The sequence below is a fragment of the Pteropus vampyrus genome, unplaced genomic scaffold (genome assembly GCF_000151845.1).
Source record: "Pteropus vampyrus isolate Shadow unplaced genomic scaffold, Pvam_2.0 Scaffold608, whole genome shotgun sequence".
NCBI lineage: Eukaryota > Metazoa > Chordata > Mammalia > Chiroptera > Pteropodidae > Pteropus > Pteropus vampyrus.
In genome coordinates this window covers 198,406-204,055 of record NW_011889389.1, presented here as the reverse complement: position 1 = coordinate 204,055, position 5,650 = coordinate 198,406, and positions in this window count along the sequence as shown.

Below are 5,650 nucleotides of genomic sequence, written 5' to 3'. Positions count from 1 at the left end.
CCCCCCGGGGTCTGCAGTATCCCAAAGAAGCCTGAAGTTCGGCTTCGGCCTTGAACCTGGGAGATCGCTGGAGCCCGCAGAGGCAGTGTCCTGAAACTTCCGTCCGGTCTTAAGGTGATCATTTGTCTCTCTCTCGGATCTAAGTTGGTGGCCTCGGCCTAATGAGGGCTGCTAGGAGTCCGAGAACCAAAGTTTCTGAACCCAGAGGAAGACCCGTGGTCGCATGAGGTGGAGCGTCTTACGGGCAGAGACTAATCAAGCCAGGACCCTCTCCCGACTTCCAGTTCAGTGCACGACAAAGGCAACGAGAGCAACAGGAGACGCCAAACGACCTGCCGAGAGCCTCTAGTTCCAGAGAGTGTCACGAATGCACAGTCTCGTGGGCCTTCGAGTTCGCAGTATAACTCATTCAAACATTCCACACACATGTGGAAAAATGCATACATTATCACATGTAAATATTTACATAGATAACCATACACTGAGCAGTTCCTGTGTGTCAAGCTCGTCGTCACACGAGGCTGCTGTTCTCTTGAAGTTTATTTGCTCCTTGGAGAAGACGGTTACGAGCAAACAGAAGTAAACGAGACAGTTATTGAGCAAGGAACGTGGGGCCGTCAGTGCTCGTCTGTAAGTGACCCCAGCGTCGCACCTTCTGTCAGGCTAGGCTGGCACTCCGGGTGGGCGGAGCTGGTGACTCGCTGTGACCAGCACGTTGCAGACGGGTCTGTGCCTCTCTTCCAGGCCAGGGCACCTGACGCTGGTTCCTGCTGGGCTCCAGCTGGGGCTGTGCCGGCTCCTTCGGCCACCTGGGCTACTGCCGTGATCTGAGCCTGTCACCCGACCTCAGTGGATCATAGAGTGAGAAGCAGATTCTGCCCTTTAAAGCCACTGGGGTGTTCCTTCTCGCCACATAAAGTGGGCCCCGACCTGACCACTGATAAATATGCAGAGGTGGAGATAATCGAGCTGAAGAGAAGGGGGGGGGCCATCGTTCAGAGTCCGGAAAGGGGGTGTATCCCAGGAAGTGGCTTTTGAGGGGACTGTGGAGGGCAAGGATCAGCATCCCAGCCTGGGGACAGCGAGGGCACAGACTCTGAGGTGATAACATGTCTGCCACGTCTAAGCACACATGTCCTACACAGAGGCACTCACACACACACACACATGCGCGGGCGCACACACACACACACACACACACACACACACACACACAGGCACAAACTCATAGGAGGAGTGACGAGCAGGAGGCAGAGGATGACCGGGTGGCTGCTCCGTCTTCCGCCCGCAGACACGCCCGAGAGCCAGGCGTCGTGATGCAGGCCCTTTCCATAACCCCTCACGCATCCCGGAGCCCCGCTGCAATGTGGGTGCCCTCGCCGGAGACAGCTGAGCGCCTGAGTCAGCTTGCTCGGGCTGCCATAACGGACGCTCTGCTCGAAGGGCTCACAGCCCTCACTGAAGCCCTTCTGCTCACGGACACCGTTTACTTCAGGGGAAGGATGCAGATCAAAATCAGGCAAAGAAGAGATGCACAAGGCCGCCCAGGAGGGCTCCAGGCAAGCTCCGTTGTCCTCTCCCCCCGTGCGGTCAGACACACCACCCTCCCAGTGTCGCCGGGTGACCATGCACACCGAGCATCGCCAACCAGAGAAGCCAGCCCAAGCCTCGGTGCTCAGAGATTTTATTGGGAATCATTACAGAGGCTTAATCGATTGAATTCAGTCTCCAGGTCGAGTGGCGATCCCTTGGGACCCCACAGCATGCCTTAAGTCGTAAGGCTGGTCCTTCCCGCAGGGAGCCCCATTCTAGGACCACCGAGTGTGGCCGCAGTCTAAGATCCAGTGTGGCCAGACATTGCCCTAGACAAAGATACTCCCATCGGGAAAGTTCTTTAAAAAGAAAGAAAGAGAAGTCACCGCACTTGGATTCATCTCCGGGGTGGGTCTCTGCGGAGGGAAGAGACGGTCGAGGACGGCGGTCAGCGAGGCCGGGCCGCCCTTTATGGTTTGCTTCGTTTCATCCCCTGGGGGGGCTGCAAGGAACCCCCCACTGCACAGAGTCTGTCATGTGACGAATTCACAGGCGGGGCAGAGACGGGGGAGGGGGCCACCGCGGAGCCCAGCCACCCTCACACCCGGGCTGCCTGCCCCCCGAAAGCCCCTTCCCCTGGGTCCCCAGAGCCTTTCCAGGTGACCCTGGGCCGCTTCGGCCTCGGCCCAGTGGCGGGTGGGGCGTGCGGGGTCGCCATCACCTGAAGGGCCGGCAGAGGGGTGCAGGTCCCAGAGGCAGCCCTGGCTCATCCGCACTTCGAGAGAAAGCCCGCGAGGTTCGTGGCGTTTTCCACGGCACATCGTCTCCGTGTGCTTATTTCTGACGGGTTCTACACTGTTTCTCTCAGCATGGTCATCTGTCGTTTGCGTACTCATCATACAGGATTATTCTGCTACGAAGAAGCGAGCTTTCTCGTTCATCTTGAAACAACATCCCTCTCATCGTGCCCCTACTTTTGATACAGATGTGGATAATAAAAATATGGACTAAATATTAATTTCGTCAATACTTACAGGTCACTCACTCGATGCCAGGTGCTGTTACGAGCGCTGTCCGTAACTCAAAGCGCGACCCCCCAACACCCCCGCCGGGCAGTGCGAGGGGCTGACAGCTCCCAAAGCCCTGTCTGTGCCCTGTCTGTCCCCTAAGGAGCTGTGAATGGGAACGTCGTCAGAAACAGGGCCTTCGCAGGTGTGACTGAGGGAGGGATCTTGAGATGCAGTCATCCTGGATTAGCCAGGTGGGCTCTAAGTCCCCAAACGAGTGTCCTTGAAAGACGCGGAGAGGACACAGAGACGAGGGCACAGCCACGTGGACAGGGAGGCACAGATGAGCACGACGCGGCCACAGAAGCCGGGAGAGGCCAGGGCGGCTGCTCCGGAGGCCTCGCTCCTTGGCTGCTCCGTGTCCTCCTGCGGCCGTCCCCCTGTGGGCGTCTGCGTCCCAGCCTCCTCTTCCTTTAACGTCACCAACCGTCTTGGCGCAGGGCCATCCCCATCACCTCGTTTCACCTAATCACTCCTCCGAAGGCCCCGTCTCTGAATGACGACGCTTCCTGAGGCGCTGGGCGTCCGAGGTCCTCACGCGGCTTTCGGGAGGACCCGACTCGGCCCGTGAGCGGAACTGTGCAATGGTTCACAAGTTTAAACAGTTCGGGGGACCCGGCGTGCTCTGGAAAGCAATAATTTCCTGTGCTTTGCACTTTTTATTTCCTCTATGAGCTGGAAAATAACGATTTGCTGTAGCGAGTCACCCAGAGTCAAAGTACACCATATCCGTCACCGCTGGGTGTTTTTTTTTTTTTGGCAAATGATTAAATATCACTTTCTTCCTGTTTATAGCATAACTTCAGCGGCACCGATCCATCAGCTTCTCTGTCGCTGTTTAACTACAGCATTTTGCATTCATTACTCCCCACTTATACCATTCTTTTTAAAAGAGGAAGAACTTAATTCTGCCTCTTGACAGCAGAGAAATTAAATGGTGAGCCATAAAGGTGAGCGTTTCTCTGGAGAACCAAACTTCGACCTCAGATTTATGAAACCAAGCCAGACGTACGTCGCCACGACATAAGTCTTACGAGAAGAACTTCTGGAAAAGCCTCACTTCGGAAAGTGAGGAAACCTTTGAACCTCGAACACGACTTGCCGATTGGTACAAATATTTTGGGGAGCAATTTGGCAACACTGAAAGCTGAAGATATACACCCCGAAATGCAGCGACTCTACTGCTGCGTCCAGACGCTGACGGTGTGGCACCGCGTATTCTGCTATAGTCCGCACTATTAAATAGATGATGCAGAACGCACAGGTGCGCGCTCACGCACACGTGGGCGCAGGCGCACACACACGCCTTTGGATGGACAGCGCTAATCCACGGTGTTGCCTCAGGACTGGATCTGCATCTTCTCACCGCTGAAGCGCAGCTGCAGGGTCTGGACCGGCTACGCATCCCTGTGGCGATCGCGCTGACCCATTCGCCCCGCCGATGGACAGGGGGAGGTGGCTCATACTCCGGGGGCCTTGGAAAGACACCTGTGCTCCAGAGGGCATGACAGGTCGGACTCGCACTGCCGTGGACCCCCTCCCTGAAGGGAAGGGCCAGTCAGCACGCCCGCTCCACGGCGGGGAGCGCAGCGCCCAGTGGGCCCCGTGGGTTCTGGAGGAACCGTGTCCCCCAGCTAGGAGTCAGAGCGGGCTGTGCACCCTGAGGCAGGCTGGGCGGCCGGCTTCGGGGGGTGCAGGTCAACCACAGGGAGCGGCACAGCAGTCCGTGCAGGGTCTGGTGCTGTCGACCCTGAGCTGAGCCATCGGGCCGACTCCCTGGCGTTGGCGGAGAAGGGTGCAGCTTACAACGCCCCAGCGGGAGGTGACGCAGGCTCTTGGGACCGTAGAGTGAAGCTGTGCCGCCCAGCGCAGCAGGCTCTGCTTTCCGTGCCCTCCCCGAGTTAGACACCCCCCGACGTGGCAGACAGACAGAGGCCACATGTCTGGAAATTCCCCAAGGCTGGATTCTGTCAGAATCGCCACGTTTTAAAGTCACAGGGCCCAGCAGCGTCCTTTGTGAGAGTAAAAGGCACATCTCCTCTGAGCTCGAACAGGACCAGAGGACACTGAACAGTGGCGGGAGCAGGTGGTCCCACGCTCACCACGCTCACCCAAGGACCCATGGCCACGCCCAGCTTGCTCCCTGTGTGCTGCCACCAGGGTGCCCAGAGGGTGTCTGTGAATGACACGGGACCGCTGCCACCAGGGCAGTAGGGGCCCTCGAGTCCTCCTCCCAACACGACCAAGCGGAGTGGAAAACGCTGAGCCCCCCTCACCTGGCCTAGGGCCAGAGTCCCAGCCCCAGGGCGCTGGGAGAGCCCCCTCCCCCAGCCTCAGGCCAGGCTCTTGTCTGGCTGGTAGGACCAGTCTTGCAGGGGGTCGGGGAACGATGGGTTCGCAGTCTCTGGATCTCGCTATTGTTTCCGTTTGTGTTTGCTCGTGTTTAAAGCATTCGGGATCAGGATACGCTGGGGGTTCTCCAGTACCAGGAACGATGGTGACACGTGAAAAAGTCAGGCTACCTTTCTGATGCTTGAGGCAGCACAAGGTGAGGGCGGGACCTGCGGGGAGCCTGCCCTGCAGGTGAGAAGCCACCACCCCGGGGGCGCTGCCAGGAGATGCTGGTTTGGGGAGGGGTGGCAGCTGGAGTCCAGCCTCCCCTGCCCGCCCGCGCCGTCCACTGTGCCGTTCCAGGGGAGGGGCCCGCCGAATCCTGCTGCAGAGGCTCAGCTCCCTCAGGGCCCAGGAGGCTGAGCCAGGTTCCCGCACCAGGTGACAGCTGGGACACATGAGAGGGGGCAGTGGGGAGGAGCACTGACCTTGCAGCCTGACTGCAGAGAAACTTCTGGCAGCGACGAGGCTGTGGGGACGAGGCCGCGGGGATTCGGGTTTGTCTGTTTGTTTTCTTGGGTAGACCGTGCAAGCACATTAAAAAACCAGACAGTACAGAAAGAGCGTGACTTAAACAACGAATTGTTCTCCTGTGCCCACGTTGCAGGCTTTTGCCCGAGGACACCCCCGCTAATAGTTTCCGGTCTTGGGGCCGCTTG